Source organism: Hesperophylax consimilis, chromosome 10 (assembly GCF_061612785.1).
Source record: "Hesperophylax consimilis isolate HC1 chromosome 10, BYU_Hcon_1.0, whole genome shotgun sequence".
NCBI lineage: Eukaryota > Metazoa > Arthropoda > Insecta > Trichoptera > Limnephilidae > Hesperophylax > Hesperophylax consimilis.
Genome location: NC_142845.1, coordinates 30,809,548 through 30,831,085, shown reverse-complemented (window position 1 = coordinate 30,831,085; position 21,538 = coordinate 30,809,548). Strand labels below are relative to the sequence as shown.

The 21,538-nt window shown below is 32.7% G+C and overlaps 1 protein-coding gene and 1 non-coding gene across 5 annotated transcripts in view; one reads left to right on the top strand and one right to left on the bottom strand.

Annotated features, from left to right (window-relative positions):
• Pgant9 (polypeptide N-acetylgalactosaminyltransferase 9) overlaps positions 1-21,538 on the top strand; it is a 704,637-nt gene that overhangs the window by 357,417 nt on the left and 325,682 nt on the right. The window lies entirely within an intron of this gene.
• On the bottom strand, positions 5,690-5,761 carry TRNAT-CGU (transfer RNA threonine (anticodon CGU)). The gene has a single exon. It is a non-coding gene; the product is annotated as a tRNA-Thr (tRNA).

Below are 21,538 nucleotides of genomic sequence, written 5' to 3'. Positions count from 1 at the left end.
AACTATCCATGTATGTATAAAAAAAATTCAATAATAATTTTTTTTTACATTCGCTATATATATTCAATATATATATATATATATATATATATATATATATATATATATATATATATATATATATATATATATATTGAATCAGCTTGTGTTGATCTCATTGACTAGCTATTTTTAAGCCATATTATTTTCACTGGATTTCTTTATTGGAAAACAAATCCACATTTTTCTATTCGCTATAGATGAGAAAGAAAAAAAATCTGAAATCAACGTTTTTTCAAATATTTGTACATGTTTTACGAAAGGGTTAACTATACTACTTTTAATCGACCTTGTATGTGTGTGGAGCTTCCGCACTCATTGTTATACCATTAATTAAATTGTATCTGAAAAACCATTCTCAGACATTCGGCGATGTAAGCAATGTAAGCATATACTAAAGAGTTAAAATTTCAATGCATCCTCTTCTTAATGGTTTCCAATTTAAAAAAGATCCATCTTCTGATTAGGCACGCCACCTTGGCATTTCATTTGCAAAGATTTCACAGGCACTTGTTGCTATGGATAAAGATGATTATGTTTATTTTTGTTTTACCCGAACAGTTCACGTCGTAAAGTTGAAAAGGTTAAGTTTTATGCAAAACCTGAAATTTAATACGAGAGTCAAAAGCTTGTCTGTTATTATTATTCTTTGAGATGTAACATTTTTATGGTTTCTTGTATTGCACAATAATTAATTTCAAAGGAGTTTATGTTATTTTCCAGTCCTTTGGTGCAATTGTAGTGGATCAAAAGTTGATCCTGGATGCAGGAGGATGGAGCAATTTTGATTTATCACGATCTGTAGAGGTTTCAGAGATAAGATGATGCAGCATTATCTAATCCAGAGTTTCCCAAAGTTTCAACATGATTTTATTCCTGCATAACCTGCATATTATTTAGGGTTAACTTGCTAAAGATTTTACGCTTTGTTGTGATATTTTTTTTTTAAATAATGTCAATAATCAATTAAAATATAAAACAGAAGAAGTAACAGCGAATATTATTCATATTGAGAGTTGTATAAAACATAAAAAATACACTTCAAATAAACCGACCGAGACTCGGAAATCAAAATAATTCATTTTGCCATTAAATTTAGATCGATTACGAATCATTTTGACTCATTAATTTTTTTAAGCAAATCATATTTTTCTTAGTCCTTAAAATAAGAAATTAAATTTTTTTGTTAGTATTTAAAAAAAGTTATTTATTGTGCCTTCTTGTTCTGGTGTCTTGTTCTTTCTTCGTAGTAGAGGGGTAAGGCTCTCGACTATGCATCCGGAGATCGCGCGATTAAACCCGGCGGTACGCAAGTAAAATTTGTTTTATTAATTTGTTTATTTCACAAAGAATTCATTAAAAGTAAAGTAGTAAACGGTGCTTGCAATGGATTTTCCCGTGTTTAGTGTCTATATCTGAATAGCTATGTATTTATCCACCTACCCCTTCCCCTTCTCCATCACTTCCCCACTACCTTCAGTCTCACAACATACCTCAATTGGGGATGTCATAGTCTCACTGGCTCAAGACGGCTGGGTGCAGTTGGAACGTTGGTGAGGTTTTCACATTAAAAACATCCTGTATCCAACCTAGAACATTCGTCGAACTATTGCTATTTCTCGCCCACGAATTTCTACACACCCCTCTTATTTTTATCAATTTTTCTTCTTTTAATACTTTTCAGGAGCCTTTTCTCTTCGTTCGTTAGTTGCCTACGTATTTATTGGTTTCGTTCATTTCGAACCATTGTGGCTTAACGACAGCTTAAATATGTTTTTCTTCTGAGATCCGTCCAAATTCCAGTTCAACAATTACATTTTTTATAATTTACCCCCCCACCCTTTATCTTTCGCATAACACCACGGATGAGTACGTATGCGTACCACAGTTTATAAAACACTGACCTAATCTCGCTACCACTTCCTTGGCCATGCAATAGCTGTGGGATCTTCTTGTGGTTTCTACTAAGTTCCTACGGTTGTGCAAAGCGTTGACTGTGCAAATATTTGATTTTAAATTTGTAAGATTTGTCTTTAACATGAACCGTAAAAACCGCGATTCAACACGCTGATGAAAATTCAACTGGAGTGACGAAAGACAATATTGAGCAGGTACTTTAATTCCCATTTGAAATATGCAATGATGCAACTTCCTTCGTTGCATTTCAGTCAGTTTCATGGTGAGATTTTTAAATTTTTGTTATATCCTAAAGCACTACCAAGACTTATTCTCCAATATCGTTAACTGGAATTAGAAATCTCAAACCATTATTTTTAAATGATACCCGTAGTATGATAACATTTTCAAAAATCAATATTTTTTCTTAAAAATAGATAGTTAATTTCATTGTTCTTCGGGGTAAATGAGTCGAAGTCGAGTCTTGTGTAAGTCAGTCTACATTATTTTTCTAAGAATTAAATGTTCATTGAACAATAAAAGAACGAATTAAAGTTCATAGAACGAATAAAAGAGATGTTTCAATGATATTGAAGATTCGTAAGAATCAGGTTATCATCACAACAGGTTAATTGTTGTGCTTATGAATTCTGAAATTACGGAGAAGCTGGTTATAAATCAGATGCAAAAATGCTTACATTATAAATCAATTAACTGTCCATTGTCGGGGATTCCCTGTATTTTATTAAGTAATGCTTCTCTTTTGTAGCTTGCAACTTCCTTGATTTAAATTATCTACCTATTACGAGTCTCGTGACTCGTTCTGCAGTTTTTCAGAACAAATCATTTTCATTCTCGGAAGATGTCCATCATTTCGCCTTTTTAAAAAAAGAGGTGTTTTCAGTGTTTTAAATAATTTAATTAATAATGCAAGCTTCAAATTTGGAACTTGGTGGAACGGAAAAATGATGTTGTGGTTGAAGTACAGCCTTTCTTTCAAGTAGGTTTATCTCCTCGTATCATTGCATTGTGATCCTACTTCGGCGCCTGCTATTTCGCAAATCTGGCTGCTGTCTTTTGTGCATTCCGAGTTGCATCAAAATAATTGTTATTACTGCATTTAGAATGCAGAATGAGCTGTTGTAGTGTTGTCATCATTTCGCTTTATTTGATGCACAGCTTTTTAGAAAAGGAGTGGGTACAATTAAATCTTGGCAATTTAATATGAAAGCACAAACATCTGTTTTTATACGCATGCGCTTAAATTTTACTGAATGACATGTTTTGTATTTTAAATATTTTTATCCAATTGTTATTATTACGACGTATAATAACATAAGAAATACATTTCATGTACCTTGTACCATGTACCTTGTTTATATGTTTCTTGATTATGTATATTATATTATATGTACCTTGATTATGTAAATTAATATACAGCACAGTAACAGCGATCAAATTAAGAAACCCACCTAATATTTTTCTTATATTGTAACTATAAATTGAATTAATCCAATATGTTATCATGTACCCTGATACAGTGTTCCTTAATTGCATATTATTACATGTACCTTGATAAAATTTATCAGGTGTTTTCATAAAAAAAACTAATATTCGGGTGTACAAATCTGTCTGAAAAAGTTTTTATTTTGATTACTTTGATAAATATATATGTATATAGACTATATTACTAGCGTAACTATTAATGTAAAGTATGGAAATATAATTCATAACAGCAGCGTGTACAAATGTTAACTAAACCAGGCAATTTGGCTGTCCTAAAACGGGAAAATTTCCTAGTTGGACAGCCAAAGCTTCCTTAATATGTATGTAATTATTTGTATCTAATAAATAAATAAATAAATAAATAAATAAATTTCCAGTCGAAATATCGTTTCCAGGGTTCAAACTCGAATCGGGATCAAGATAATTATAATATTTTTTTATTGAGTCATAACTCATTACTTTGACAATGTTTAAATATTTAATACTCGATTAAGTTATGTTATGAGTCATTACTTTAATATATGATTATATTACAGTTACAGATCACTTTACATTCTACTATCATGTTTTGTATTAGGAAGATCTTTGTGTTACATTTTTTGTATTACATGCTCTTATCATTTATGTACCTTTGAACTATAAACTCTATAAACGTACTCGGATAAGTAAATAAAAATAATTTGGGTCATCACTTTAATTCTTGATTATTTTATGAGTCATGACTTTAATACTCGATTATTTAATATATCTGTATCTATGTTCATCATATACATAGCTTATGGGGCTCTCAACAATGAATAGTACCTACTTATTTGAAGCTGTGTTAAATTATTAGTTAATCTTTAACATTGTTTTTTTCTTTTTTTTCAGGTTAGGAACACAATAATTTTCACCAATTAGATAATTAGATAATTTACTGGCGTAAAATTCTTCGAACACAATAAAGCTCATATGAGCTTTACAGTGGTTTGTAAATAATTTCACTTATATTATGTTGTTTTATGAAAGAATCGACTGTAATACACGTGTAAACTGTTCCTCAGTGAACTCATCACGTTCGCTGAGAAACTGGGCTTCGATTCTCGACCAAGTCATTTCACTCGAGCAAAGAGTAGTTCAACCCACTCATTGTTCTAGTGGAATGACTTTTGACGTTTCTCGTATTTAGTATGTACTTTTGACGAGCCTCAAGAATGAGAATATCGACCAATGTTTGTACTTTTGATAGCGATTGAGAGTGGCCCGGATTGTAGAATCGATGCCCATGTAATACAGGTGTAACCTGTTCCTCAGTGTACCCATTTAGTGGTTATTGAAGTTTATTACGCTGTTGAACTGCTATAAATACGTGTCGCACTTGCATTGATTGTTCCCAAAATAAAAACTAATTGTGTTCACCATTAGAATTGTGCTTTTATTTAATAATTGCGTTATAAAGCTATTTTTTTAAAGTTCAGTTCAGTCATTGGTTGCCACAACAAATTATTGAATTATCTGTTTTCTCAAAACAGACTTTCTGAAGAATGCCTTACTCACGCCTGTCAAGTAGTGTTTTGCATATTTATCGTTTAAAACCGTCGTCACGTTGATCTACTTTTAATGACGTTGCTTTTATATTCTGTTCTCATTATGATGCAAATACAATTATTATTATTTGTATTTGTTTAGTTACCCCCGCCTCCCCTCAACCCTCTCTCCTCTTATCTATCCCCTTTGTTTGAACGATACACATTCTAAGGCAAGCATCTTAATGTAGAGCGGAGTAGGTACCGAGATAGGGGAGAGTGAGGACAGTCAAGATAAATTTCCGCGATAAAAAAACGATTTCCTTCCGAATGATTTGCTCTTTCTTTTGAATGGTGATTGTATTCATATTTGAGTTTATTTTACTTGAGTGTTTTTATCATGATAACACCAATGATTCTTTAAAAATGTGTAGTATTCAAAAGATTTTCATTTAGATACCTTTGTATCTTGGGTTTTAGTAAGTAATAAGTTCACGTATTTTGCTTATTTAAGAGAGATGCTTAAGATACATTTAACGCTTTCTCATCAGGATTAGCATTTTAGATGTTTCGTTTTATTTTCTGTACTGAAATAATGTTGATCAACCTCCCCCCCCCCTTAATTGCTTTTTAGTTTGCTTTGTCTTTATTTTCACATTGTTTCAATTGCTATGCTCATTTGAAATGTTATTAAAGACTGAATACAAAATAAAATGTTCCCTCCTCCTCCAATCGTGAGTTCAATCCTACTGTGAGGATTGAACTCACGACCCCTGGTTTACGAGACCAGTGCTCTACCACTGAGCTAAGGAGGCTCGGATTTGTCCTGGCGACTTTTTTCATCAGCTTTTGTATCCGGGGAAGAGGAACTTTACGTTTATTTATGTTTTTATCATGTGGAGTTGTAAAATAGCAACAAACTACCGCATAATTTATTAGTAGAAGGAATTTTAAGTAAAATAAAAATTTATAAACATTTACTCCCTAGTAAATATTAAAATTAAATCAAATCAAATCAAATCAAAAATTATTTACTGTAAAATAAAAATTACAAAAGGTGTAGCTTATGGGTAGACCCCATTTCTTCCAGCTAACCACATTTATTTAATTACAATGTTTATATAATATTATTTGTTTTACTATAATAATTACAATGTTTATACAGATAAAATAACAATATACCAATGAAAAAATAAAAAAATACAAATATATATACCAATAAAAATAGGCGTTTCATTTAAGTGAGGTATTCACTCAACGTGTAGTGACATTTATTAACAAGGAAAGTGTTTAGTAACGATTGAATTTGTGTGTATCTTGTATTTGTTTAATGTTATGTGGAAGGTTGTTATATACTTTAATGGCCATGTAGTATGGTCCTTTTTGGAATATTGTTTTGTTTGCTTTTGGTATTAGTAAGTTTTCTGTGAGCCTTGTAGCGCATTTATGTGTTGAGTTTTTTAGTGGGAACTTGTCTGTAGATGATCGCACTAACATGCATAACTCCATTATATATATGTCTGTGACTGTCAGAATTTTCAGATTTTTGAACATAGGTCTACATGAATCTAAACGATCAGAGTTTGTAATTTTTCTTATGCATCTCTTTTGTATGATGAAAACATCTTTAGCGTTTACCGGGTTTCCCCCAAAAATAATACCGTATTTTATTATTGAATATACATAACCATAGTATGCCGCTATTACTGATTCGGTGTTTAATATTTTTCTCAAGGTACCCAGAACATAAGAAAAACTACTGATTTTTGCTACAATTTTTGAGAAAAAAAAAATTAAAATAGTTTTTGTAAATAGGCCCCTCTGGTTGGGAGGTTACGATCCTTGGCTACGAATCCGGAGGTCACGGGTTCAAATTCCGAAGTGCGCAATCCAATTTTATTTAATTACTTAGTGTTATTGCACAGTTCATTAATTTAAAATGAAGAAATACATATATTAATAGATTAAATAATATGTACTTTATTAGCGATTATGTTATTTGGTGATCACATCTGAAGATCCAAGTACTTCTCACGTTCTTCTCATCCATATTCTCCCCTCCCCACTTCTTCAAGCTTCACAAAATACCCTAATTGGGGATGCCGTAGTCTCACTGGCTCCAGTCGGTTGACTAAAATAGCCTTGCTTGCTTTTGTCTATTAAAAAAAAATCTTTTAGCGTTAGGTTTATAGAAATAAATATTAATGTTTTTCCCATGTTGGATAATTCACCACGATTCCCAGGCCTTTCTTCTATAATATATTTAATAAGTAACATGAATTCATTGGAACTGTTTTTTACAAGATCACGTTTATTTTGTACATAGATATTTTATTGAATATTCATATACATTTTTTTTTCTCCCTAGATGCACACTGAACATTTATTAGAAATTTATAAAAACCACACAAACAATTACACTTATAAAAGACGAGACATTGGAGGGGACCCACCCTTTTCCAACGGCTGTGTGAGGAAACTGATTGTTTAACCTCCTTAGCCGCACACGTCAGGACTCTATTTTTTTTTTTCAAAAAGAAGCAAAATTTATTTTAAAACGATTCTAGACCCTCCAATGTCCCTAAAAGACGAGACATATATCCTAACGATGTAATATTCAAAACCAAGCATCGCGCCCCCCTTCGCCCACTACCCCTCGTTACCCCCGCCCGAATCACCACGCCCTGCTTAGAAACTCATAATATTGTTTCGCAAACTTTGCATCGCCGTATGGCAGATTCAGCTCTCCGTTCTAAGCTAATCCTTTCTACATATTTGCTTTTCTGCAATGAAGTGAACTTGTCTGGATACTGTGTTAGAGTCTGCAGTTTGGGTGTTTGCGAGACATCCGTGTCATTGACATATCATAATATTCCATCAATGGCCTCGTGTCTCATTTGATCCCACCTTCAAAAATATTTTTTTATTTGAAATCTTTTCTGTTCTGTTATTTTTTGACTAAAAATTTTTTTCGACTAGAAATTCTTTAGTTACGTACTTTTGGTCTAGTATAACCAGAATATTATCATGTGAACAAAACGTTTGTTTTATTCATTAGAAATAATTTATTATCTACCCATTTTTGTACATGGCAGCGCCCCAAACGAAGTGTTGCAAGGTAAATCCAACCCAGAACCTCACGATCACTGCGTTTACTGTACGGTTACTATTTCACTATCAGGTCACCATTTTCTGCATTGAAAAGAAATATCAAAAACTTGTGTGGTTGCACGAACTACTTCTTAGTTTGTAGATATGTATTTTCTCACATACAGAGAATTTATATGGTTCCTAAAAAATGTACACATTGTTATGATTCAAATTGAAAGGGTGTAATAAAACCTCTTAGTTCCAATATTTTTTTGTCATTTGGGTGTTTCCAAACATTTGAACATCACTGCCAATATTTGATCTTCTCGTCTTGTGTGTTGCTCTCAGCTCAGATGCCCAGATGCACAGCGCTGCGATAAGAGGCAAGAGAGATGTTACACGTACCGAGATACTGTATAGACCAGAGATTCCCAATGTGAGAGGTGTTAGATAAGGCGGTAGTGTTTTCGAGAGCATATTGGGCGATGAAGGACTGAGAGCGGCTGTGCATTAATGAATATTTGGCCCGGCCAAAATACGTGTTTTTTGTGAATTATATTTACATGAAAGATTCAAAAATTTTTTTTTAAATTTTATAGGGCTTTTTTGTATTTTTTTTATTAATATACCCAAAAGATATGGGTTCAACATTAAAAAAATACAAAGAAATAACAAAGAATAAATAACGGTGAACAACGGCAAAATATATTATGTAAACATAAAACTATAAGAAGGTATGTAAATAAATAAAGTGAATCTAATTATAACAAGAGATTCGAGAAATTTTGTAGTTACCCAAGATATGAACAATAGCATGCTACTTTACCTACTATTTTTAACATTTAAGAAGTAAAACTGCCAGTTTATAATATACGGAGGGTCCAGGGTAAAGTGCGCTAACTTAACTAAAGACTAAGAAGACTAAACTAAGACTAATTAATGCAAAATCATGAGTTTATCGTAGGTTTTTTTTTAATTTGATTACATACAAATATTATAGTTTCTTTAATTAAATACTGCAAGTAGAAAATACAGCATATATGACTTTGCTATAATCAGCAAGACTTCAAGAAAAAATGCTTTGAAGTGCAAAATCTCCTACCTAAGACCCATTTTCGGAAAAAGTTTTATTGTTTAATATGGCGAATAAAGTTCTTGTAATTACGAGCAGAAAACATTTCAATATTTGTGCCTAAACTTGGCAAAATGAAATAAAATATGCAAAAAAAAAAAATTCTACCTAAGAAAAAACAGGCGTATCATACAGGCATAGCATACGTCGAGTTCGATCGCCTTAATTATAATTATGTGAAATATAAATATCGTTAGTTCTTCGATTAAATTTTTTGGTAGGATTTCAAAAAGAGGCGGTAACCCTCACAAGTTTGAGAAACACTGGTACATATAGATATGTAGAACTGGTATAGAGCTAGAGTACAGAGATACAGCATAGTTTAGAGGTACAGTACAGTAAAGTACGGAGCGCAGCGTCTGCTGAACCCGATGGCAGATAAGATTTCATCCCGTAATGTGTTTGCCCGATTAACCCCGTATTTACGTTTGCTTTTAGCGCCGCACCGCGCGTCGCTGTGCGCTTGCCGGGATATATCTATAGTGGTAGTTTAACCGAATGCGACAGCTTAGCGTTAAACGAGCGATCGTATTATTAAATTAAATGCTAGTGTTAAGCTCTTATTCAAATATTGACTGATGTTATCTCATAATCCTAGCGGCTGGTAAAGTAGGTTAAAAATTCTTATGGGGTTGACATGAAGTACTAATACTAAGTTTTTATTCGCAGTAAACCTCGGTTAGTTAAATCGGCGTCGTATAACGCAGTAATACATAATTTTACTAACTCTTTGGTCAGCATGATATCTATGTTTCTATGCAGCGTAAAAACAGTTATAAAAAATTAGTACTTTTTAATTTCTTAATCCCATTTTGGTAAAATATTTTTCTTTTGTTTCAATTATTACATTTAGACTAACAGCTTTAAAAAAATGATTCTAACATTTTCTACAGAATCCGATTTATACGAAACCTATTTTTTGTCAATTTGTACAAATGGGCGATTTTGTGAGTTATAGTTAAAAAGAAATTATGCAAATATATTTCTTGCAATTGAAAATATTATATATTATGATCATTTTAATAGCTTGCAAACAGTGATTTTTGTTAGGTATAGACAGTTGACAAGCTAGGCATGTACTTGCATGAGTAGGCACTCAGATACTTCTCTAGCCTTATTTTTAACCTTATATCTTTCTATCGAATCTGAGTAGGTGCTTGGATATGGTCAGAAAACATATCTGAAGACATTTAAAGTAACGTTTCGATTCTCACCAGAGCCAGTGTTACCCGTAAAAGTATCTTCCACTCTGAAACGACATGATGTCAGGGATTATTTGAGTAGCTATGCCACAGAGGTAGTTTATTTTATTTTTATTTTATTTGGAAAACCAACAGTTATAATTATTACAAGGTATGGTGTAGTAAGTGTTAAATTATTTAACCAATAATAGGTTTTTACTAAGGTATTTTAATTATTTAGTGAACATATATAATATTTATGTTAGAAAAAAAGTTACAATTAGCCTATAGGGATGGGATGGCGGAAGGGGGGGGGGTATGGGATGGATCTAGTCTGTGTAATGTGTAGTATGTACGTATGTGTATTAATAAAAAAATAATAATAATAATATAATTATTTATTGATGTTAGGTTTCAAATTGTGGGGTGCTGAGTTAAATAAGTCTAATTTACTGTATGAAGTATTAAAATTGTATGAAGCACGGTGAATAAAAGCATTTTGTTTTGAGTTAGTGTTACATTGAGGGATGTTTAATGTGTGATTCTTTCTGGTTTGTCTGATGGGTACTCTTAATTGAATTCTTTCTAGTAATTCCGGGCAATTTATCACAGAGGTGGCAATTTTTTGTAAAAATAGTACGTTCCATAGTAGTTCCATATTTGTTGGTTTTCACCTTTATCCTTGTAACTTGTAACCTGCGATAGAACCATTATGACTCGTGTACTCAATTCATCTGAACACGAATAATAATTTAATTTAATTTACATTGTACTGTATATTTTCTCCATAAATAGTTAAGTAATAACATAGATCACTGTAGAAATGTATCATAAGTTTGTACAGCGCCCTTTAGGTGTTTTTGCACAAAAACGGCGCTATCCAAGTATTATTATTATTACCTATATTAAGTACATACATACCTAATTATCATATGGTTTTTATTAGGTACATCGGTTACGAAAAAAACGTTGTCAGGTATTTGAATTTCTTATTTTTTTTTAAATGTCATCTCACTGATGTTCGTTTTTCTTCGTGTTTTGAGATGAAATTGTGATTATGAAAGAAACATTATTATCTACACAATCCGTAAAACACGGCTGTTAGAGGCGTTGCAGATGCAAGCTTTTAGGTTGCAGGCTTCTAATAAAAGTTGCCTACCTGCTTAATTCTTTCTAGATACACCTGGATATTTCGCCACATTACTAAACTGTGCAGAGAAAAATCGATTTTCGAACTGTCAATAAATTTAAGAGATTCTTAATAAATTAGCAATTTAGGTACAGTTTTAAAAATCGTCAGCAGCCACTGTCTTTAATAACCGAAGAATTTAGTTCTTAACCACGCTTAGTTTCACAATTAAGTTATTCTTTTATTTAGAAACGCAACAAACCAAGAACAGACAACATGGCGGTGTTCTGTTCGCGTAATAACCTCCCGCGGATGATCCGCGGCGGCCATTTTGTCACGCGAAATTGGCGGCAGATTAATTTGTACGTCAGATTGGAAACAGCGGCCGTCTCGTAATAATTAATGGTGAAATGTCTACGCTGGCAACTGATGAAGGTACAGAGTAGGCGGGGAAAGCATTATTGTGGTTGGAAATACGCAAAGGCGATGATTGGACCGGGGATTAAAGTGGAGCACCCTTTGATGTGCGACCAGGGGATAACGCATTACCCTGGTCACGAGTCTGCCCTGTTATATATTGGGAATGGAAATGCCATGCTGTATCGGAAAATTCGGTAAATATTCACAAGGTGGATAAATAATGTACGTACGTTTCGAGTTTCCAAACGTAAATCTGATGTAACTTATTACGAAAATGTCCTGTTGCGACATTGTGAGTAATTTTATGCGAATGAATGAAACATGCGTGCATTTTAATTTAAGGCATGTTTTTCTAACCTTCTTCTATCTTGTCTCTTTCGCCTCCTTCATTTGTTTTCGTCTCACAAAATTCCTTCATCCTCAAAAATAGAAACCGTTGCACATCAGAGTTTTCTCAGAAACTCTCTTATTAATCCTTACTAAGGGTAATCATGAAAAAACCTTTTAGGCACCACAGCGATTCACTATTTGAAGAGTTACGAGTTCTAGATGTCAGACAATTATACATAAGGAAAATAATTTTGAACACTCATAAAAAACGTCATCTCTACCCATCTATCGACCACTCTCACGACACCCGACACTCACGGAGGAATCCAATCGTACCACCCACAACCAAAACTTCACTTGCTCAAAGACATTTTTCATTCCTAGGCCCAAAACTTTACAACTTTATACCTGATGCATGGAAAAAGGAAAGCAAAGGTGCTCTTCGTAAATCGATCACTGTCTGGCTTCACCAATTAGGGAGAAAAGAGTGTGAACTCACACTTTTCCAAAAATAAAACAAACAAAATATCAAACACATTAAGAAAACAAAAAAACAAACAAAACTAAACAAACCAAACAACAAGTTAACATCAGTTAACCTTATAACTTTTTGCTTTTAATCTTTTATAATAATATTTTCTTTTAATGTATCATTATTTTTTAGTTATATATATATATATTTTTTTTAGTTATGTATATATTATATTACTTTTCTTTTTTTTCCTCTTTTGTTTTTGTTCTTACAAAATATGTATGCGTGCATGAATAACTCAATTTTGACTGTCCTAAAACGGGAATTCCTCCTAGTTGGGCAGTCAAAGTATTTTTTATCTACATGTGTCATTGTATCATCACCTGTACTAAATAAATAAATAAATAAATAAAATAAATAAATAAAAAACTTTTAATGTCATTCATTAACAACGGGCTCTGATATCGTACTTAAAAGGTGGAACTTGAAGTTCCCACCTAATTTATCATGGTCTAGGTCTCTACAATATAGACAGCTAAACGCCATCTATGGGTAACCTAATAGACAAATCAAGCGTGTCATGGTTGAGCTCTGAAACTAATATCAACGATATTACAGAAATATTCCCTTATGTCAAATAAACCTTTCCCCTTGAATTACTACTTACCATACTCAACCTGTTTTTACATTTTTTTGATAAGCATTTAAAATAAATGTTTTAAAAAAAGTTCCCCCTTAAATTTTATTCCTTTATCCAAAGTTGACCTAGAAAGCGGTGAATTCGTAATTATTCAGATTTTGTTAGTGTTTTGATTCTGAACACTAGCTGTTTATGATAATTATTTTAACGTAACCATTAATCTGTTAATATCACGAGATATCATCAGCTCATTAGCTTCCCAAAACAATTGAGAATAATCCCCTGCTGTGGTTCCCATTAATAACGCTAGGTGGATGTATGTCAAATGAGAACTAGGCAATTAATAACCATCGGAAGTACTTGTCTACCCACAATCACCCATATCACGTGGTATATACAATACAACCAACAATAATATTGTACCTATGTACCTACCTACCATACATTTCGAACTAAATTCTTTAAATTGAGCGTTTTCATTATTTGAAAAAGTCAAAAAATTGCAAAAAAATTTTTAGCAATAAATATAATTCCTTGTTTAAGTAGTCTATTGTATTCTTTGTTGTTTTAATAATGAAGTATCTTGCCTTCTTATCATTGTGTGATGGTTAAAATATCACTATTAAGGTATCAATTATACTTAACAAGTAACGAGGGCTTGCCGGGAATGTTACAAGCATATTGCTTTACGTTTTATTACATTTTTATTATTTGAAGCTGTTAGTAGTTAGGGTACATACCTACCCGAATTTAAGATATGTTTCACCTAGGTTGTGCCTATAATGATCGTGTCTAGTGTTTGGATTTGCACGACAAATAAATTGTTTCATCAACAGAAATCTTGATCAAATTATTGAAAAGATGGTATAAAAAAAACAGTTATAAATACGGAGCTCCGGTGGGTAGCTACACTAGCATTTTGATGGGCTAAATTTGATTCTCACAGCGTGTACTGACTTACACCCTTTTGAGAATAAGATATGCGACTTGAAAATATTAAGATGAAGGTACTATAAATCATTATTATTTCATATCATAGTTATTTTTTAAATAATTTTCCAAGATGTCTGTCTCGGATTATGGTCATTAGCAACATAGAAAGTCAAGTTAATCAAGAAAGTTTTTTTATCCATTTTTAGAATCCTTTTTTAAATAAAAAGATAAAAATTACTTCTTACTATCCCGTATTTAAAATAAATTTTACCAACTCCAATCTACAGTCAACCTTATTTTGAGAAATATTACATCGTTGTACTTTTGTATACACACTATACGCCGGGAGAATTGTTTATTATAACCAGAGTAGGCAAAATATTATTTTTTACACTCTTCAGTTTTTATTATTCCTCCGTCGGCAGTGCGAGTTGCTCGATTGACTTTTGATATTCCCCGACAATAATAATTATGCATATCATGTTTCTGATGCTCCGTCAATTTTCACGTTTCGTTTTCAAAGTCATCGGGAATTCGTTTACTTACGTGTGAAAATCTAATTCGGAAACATAACGTAGAAGGATATTTTTTTTTTAAATTCCATACTCAGCGCGAAACTCGAAGCTCTCTCGTGTTAAACTTGTTGCGTGTGATACGTTGTTTGTTTTTTATATGAATGTGAAAAACCATGTTGAATTTAATTAAATGTTGAGAATCCAGTGTTTCTACATAATGATATACAAATATGGAACGCCACACAACCCTTTCATAAACTCGTTGTTTCATCAACTGGCAAACACCGACTCGATATAATCGGAATTCAATTTGATTCACTTGATATTTATTTATCTCACTGGAACATTCCCGATTTTCCCTTCCATCTACTTGGGCGCAAAAAATATTTGATTTATTTATTAACCATTTTAAAATAGATACATAGTTACGTATGTCCTAATCAAAGATATTAGATCTAATATCTTTGGTCCTAATACAATCCTTAGACGTATACAGATAATAATAAAAACGTATGTGTTAATCACATACCTTTGTTACTATTTTTTATATTTTATTTCCTGTGGTATTTCGCCAAGTATCTTAATTTCTCACAAACATCAGTACTTCGACAATTTTGGACGGTTTTTTTTTCCAAAAGGGAGTCTCATTTCTTTCCTTGCGTTTCATATTGGTGTAGGTACATTTTAATTAATCTGTGGCAAATTCTAGATTTGAATATAAAGCATTGGGTTATCTGTCTTTCAAACACTGTTTATGCCATATTTCTCACTATGACTGTAAGGGAGACCATTGCGAAAAAAAAACAAAAGCATTTTGTATGAAGATTTTCAGGAAATTGTAGCCGGACGGATTTCCTGAAAATCTTAATACAAAAATCGAATTTTCAAAAAAAAATCATTTTCCGATACATCACCAATAATGTAAAATTTGTCAAAGATAGCACCCTATCACACTGAAAAGTCACGAACCGCCACTGAGTGACACTGCTTTCCCTGTCTATGCGCTCCACATATTCGCAATGAAAAAGTTGTATTACAGTACCCTTGATATTAGGGAATAGAATCAAGGGGTGGGGGAGAGAGTAGAAATAGAAGATTTTGAAAATTCACATCTTGTCAGTAAACGTAGCGAAACGCTTCCCATTTTAAACCACATTTAATTTTGAAAGGTACATTTCACCAGGAAAAAACTGTAAGTATCGTATTCTGATTTGAATAACAGGCATGCAAATTTTTTAAAGACTTTGATAATACTTTTAACTAATTATTCATTAATTTTACAAAGCACATTTCGTTAATTCAGCCACCAAGTTAATTTTCACAGATTAATATTTCATGAAACCTATCAATATCGTTAGGTACGTCCACTAATAATTCGTTAATCCGATAATAAATTGATTCCCTGCAATTTTATGGTGACGAATTCTGGTAATTTGATATAAGTGCCAGCAATTCACGGTAATCCAATACAAGTTATCAGGCCTCGGAAGTTTTCCCGTTTGGTATTATTTATCCGTAGCACATGATGACTTTGCCTACTTAAGATTACAAATTGCTCCTCTAGTACGGCATTACGTTGAAGGATGACAGTCATTCTTTCGGTTTCGTCAGTATAAAATTGAAAGAATTCATCTAGGAACATTTTTGGTTCTAGCTCGTAAATTCGTTTAATTAAGCTGATTTTATTGCAAATTGAAGAGTTCCAACTACCCGGAGTAAGTGGGTCTTTATCATCCTCAGTTTGAGTATGTCTTGAGGCCAAGGGTGGGAAAGGGAGGGAGAATCTCGCTGTTCAGATCGGGTAGCTTACCACATCCAAAGTCATTTTTATCGCCGAAGTTTCGATCCTTAATGGTGGTTTTTAACCAGGGCGATACTAAGAGTATCTACCAATCTGGAATGAGGTGCACATGTAAGGGACCGAAGTTTAAAAGCTTACCGTTCTGCCACGGAGGTTGTCAACTAAGGGAAGACATTTTACAGCATGTAGCATTGTTTTTTTAGGTAGAGAAACGACTTTGATGATTTATTTACAACTGCTTTATTAAGGACGGGTTGTTTCGGAGAATTTGAACAATTCATCAAATTTCAACGTTAATTTGCGAGTTCTGTCAAAGATATTTTCTAGGTCTGTTATTATTTCAGTTCTGTCAACCAACTAGCCTATAATGATATAATGTCAGAACTTGAATAGGACTTTCACAGAACTCGCAAATTAACGTTGAAATTTGATGAATTGTTCAAATTCTCCGAAACAACCGGTCCTTAGTCAATCCGCCAACACCTCTGTCTTTCATAGATCACCCCGGGTCACTACATTTGGTAAATTAGCAGGTTTTTTTTTAGGAAAACGTCGCTACACAAGTTATCCAATTATTATCACTAATCTGCATCTCCAAAGATGACATACGCCATGAGAGAAATTATTTTCCTCAGGGTCTTTTCTTTGTAGATTGAATGAAAATAAAACAAAAAGTAAACTTAAACATAGAAAATGAACATTATTACATTTTCTCGGAGAATGTTCCTCACAGATTTTAACGCTGTTTCGTAAATATATTTCGTGTTCTTTCCAGTGACGCCCACGCGAGATGGATTTAAATACTTCTTAATGTCTTTTTCCCGCTAAAATTACTTTTGGTTTTTTCAATTTCCTTATCCGCAATCTATTAAAAGATAATGTCGGAAATATATCTTCTTCGGAATTATACTGTAGACTGTGTCAGAAGTTGTTTCCGAGTGAAATTACTTTTTATTTCAGTTTTTTTTACTCCCAAGTGAGATTGTCTTAAAAGTGTTTTGTTTTTATGTTGTTTTTCTTGAAATGATCCTGTTATTTTTGACAATAGATAACAATAATAAACTTTTAAACTTATTTGTATTAAGCTTTTGCTTCTATCTGTCGTTTTATAATATCTATTACCATCAATAATAATCATAGCTAGTACATAAATGGACGGGTAAAATTTCATGCACCTTTCAAAACACCTGCATTTATATCCCCCCCTCTCTATTTAAATCTCATCGCTTTAGCAACGTTTGGATTCCGAAAGATGTTTTATTTCACCAGATCAATCCTGAGAATGTTTCACATAATCGCCCACCATTGGGCGATTAAAGTCTCTTGTAGGGCAATGAAGATAAAATTGCTTCGATTTGCGATTTTATATGATACTTTGTGCACATTATAAATGACCTTTGAATTCAAAACCATTCCCTTTACTCATTACTATAACCAAAATAAGTTTCAGAGCCATCTGTGTTGTGTTTCCGTAGATACTTTTTTATTTAAAATTTACCATTTTACAAGGTTCTAACATTACTTTAAACCTTTAGAAATCGTGATTTTGTTTGTATCTGACAGTTGATGGTTGTAACGAGGCGCAGTGTAGGTTGTAACTTTGGTTGGATAGGATTCTAACTTCGTCTTTCACGTTCCGAGGTGTCAAAGTTTGCAAAGACAAATTCACAAAATCTATTTAACATTTTCTGATTTTGTGGTTCAATGTTGTGTAAAGCATTTAGTTTTAAAGGAAACTATGTATATAAGACGTGCCCCTATCTTGAAATGGTATTAGGGAAATGTAGTTAGAACCTTAAACAATAAATTATTATGTCCTAGCTGTTTGCATATGGTTCTATCTGCACGTTTGTGTGCAATCTAAATTACGTCTATAGTAAACGTCCTATTAAAAAATTCCGTGGAAAAATTAGAATGCTTTACACAAGATTTTTTACTAAAAATTTTATGTTTTTATTTTATTTTTTGTTGTTGTAACAAATAAATATATAATGATATCCTCACTGGATTCCCCCGTGCTGAGGTTTTCATTTACATACGATTAAAAATTAGTAGTATTGTAATATAAAGTACCTAATTATAAATACATTGATGAGAGTTTTTTCTGAAATAAATATAAATACATGACAAGGTATTTTTTTTGTTCAGTTAAGTTGCTTCGGTTTTATTCAACATCACAAACAGAAATTTATAAATAGATAAAGAGAAATCGTCTCAGATCTCAGAAAAAGGGAAAGTGAATTTAGAACCATGTAAAATTGAGTTGCTGATTTGAAGGCTTGCGTTAAGTAGTTAAAATTTCAAAAGTATTTTTTAGAATCTGACTTTCAGAACTGTAAGAATCAACAACATTTATCGGTTTGTCATTGGACATTGTAATTTTTTCCCAAATTCACAATAAATAGATAAATTTATTATTATGTAGAAAAAACACGGAATATTATATTTATACAGGCCAAGTTTTGAACCTGTAACCTTCTGGACCCGTAACCAAGGTTCTCAACCTATCATACTTTTTAACGACTAAACTTTTTTGAAGATTGTAGGCTTTAACGTTTTATAAATGTTTCGTTAATTGTTTATTTTTCAATAACAACTTAACGTTGATTTTTCGTAAACGGTAGCTACCCATCATAAGCGCTTCTGTCCCCTCATCATTAGCAACAGAAGTGAGATAAAATGCACGATATGATTGATGGTCAACCATCAAATTTAAGAAGAAAAAGTAAAACCTTAGTGGGATTTGTATTTTAGAACTGTGCCTCTATTCACTGTGTGACGCCCAAAATGGGCCGGAGAGACCATTTATCATGGGACAGGAATGTGAACACCACCGAAATATTTATGAGAGACATCCTACAGAATTGCTTAGCTCGTAATATTAACAGCTAGGGTTGACGGCAGCGTGTTACATAAACCAGCTGTGTACAAAATTCCTCTAAAAACCCATGTTCGGTTGTAATTTATTAATGATTGTTATAAAACAAAGAATAAAAACTTATTTTCTTCTGTCGCAGTCTGTACAACTAGTAGTATTATGAAGAGTATACCTCATATTTTGCGTAACATTTGTTTTAGCCCAAAATTGAACATATTATGTATCCCATATAAATAAAAATCGGATATGTATATCTGAGACACTATCTCGGTTACAAACCAATTCTTAAGTTATTCGTAATCACTTAAAAAATAGCTACAAATTTCTAAAAAAATAATTTGTAACATAGATAGTGTCTCGGATAAACATATACGATTTTAATTTAAATGGTATACTTAATATGAATAAATTTGTAACAACTAAAAAATAGCTCAAAATGCACTCTTTTTAGGGTGAATAGCCTTATATATATATTTGGTGATCTGGTGAGGAGGCACGGAATGAAAGATGTTGTTGTGAAGGTCAGAGTGTTTTATTTGAGGAGTCAGGTAGCCGTGATGAGATGACGTTGGACAGATGTAGTATTCTCCGGATGCAGGCGGTGATGGCAGGTCAAGCGCGGGTCTGTGAGTCGACGCCGGGCGCTGGTGACCGGACTCGTTGACTGTCAGGCACTGGCGATCTTGGCAATCAGTACTCCAGTGCTGACGAGAATGCCGAAGGTGCGGTGGACCTTGTATGCGGTTGAGCGGGAGCTGGTAGACCAGTGAGGATGCTGCGTGTCCTCGTGGTGGTCATGGTGAGTGGATGAAGCGCTGGTCAGAGACGCTGGAACCAAGGCGCTGTAATCCACGTAGCGTTGGCCAGGAACGGCGATCTGGGCCAAAACGCTATGATGATATCCCTATGGAGTCCATGATGAGCAGGGAAGAATGTCCTTCGCGCAAGTGAGGTGCGCGGATTATCACTCGTTGAGCACCTTGTTAACTGATGGCAGATTGATGACTGACTTACTTCTTCATGCTGTCGATTTTAAAAGGTGAAGAAGCTTCTGGAACAATTTGGTTGCTATCTAGAATTTTCCAAACAAATAAATAAAAGAACATCCAAGAAGCTTGTTTGGAAAAATCGAGACTTCTAGAATTTCGTTCGAATGAAGTAGTTGCGTACCACTACATATATATATAAATATATAAAATAGCTGCGAAAAATATTGTAAAAATTGGTTGCAAGTTTGCATGCTAATATTGTTAATTCTGAATTTGAAATATGAGATCGATAAAAATGACGTATAATAATTAGGTCCCAATGGTCGAGTGGTTAAAGACGTTTTCCCGATAAGACGGAAATCCTGGGTTCGATTGCCAGTTGAGTTGTATATATTATTTATTTCTGTGTCTTGTTCTGTTTCATGTTATGTTTAGATTAGTCTTCTTCTTCAAATAATATATTAAGTTTGATTGTGTTAACTTAGTGTACATATTGATTTTTACATTTTTATTTAATTACCTTGTAGATATTTACAGTAGATTTTAGTTTTATTTCTAAATACATAACATTAAAATTTTACTTGGTACGTATTTTTAGTAAGATATTTTTATTTAATTATATTTCCAATATTAATTCTGAAATGCATGATAAATAAAGTTAACGTTTTCACGTATTTTTAGCACCAAATGTAATGTTACTCCCTAAACATAAGAGCAATGGAAAATTAGATTGGTATTATTATAATTTTCATAAAATAAAATTCTTTTATAAATAAATATTAAAAATCAATGCAAAATTCGTGCTATATTCAATATTTAAAATGCACTTGATTATTTATCAAGCCCTGTTGGGCTTTTAAATAGCGATGAAAATTGAAAACAACAGTGTAACATTATTTTTATATTTTGGAATTTTTTTATGATACATACACGTACTAACTACTAACTATCCAAAATAAAAGACACTTAAACACAAAAAAAATCCCACAAAGGCGAAGCCTGTGCGTGGGCATTATAAATTATATATACAAAACAATGCTGGTTAAATAAATAAAAATATATAGTACCCATTGATAAATGAA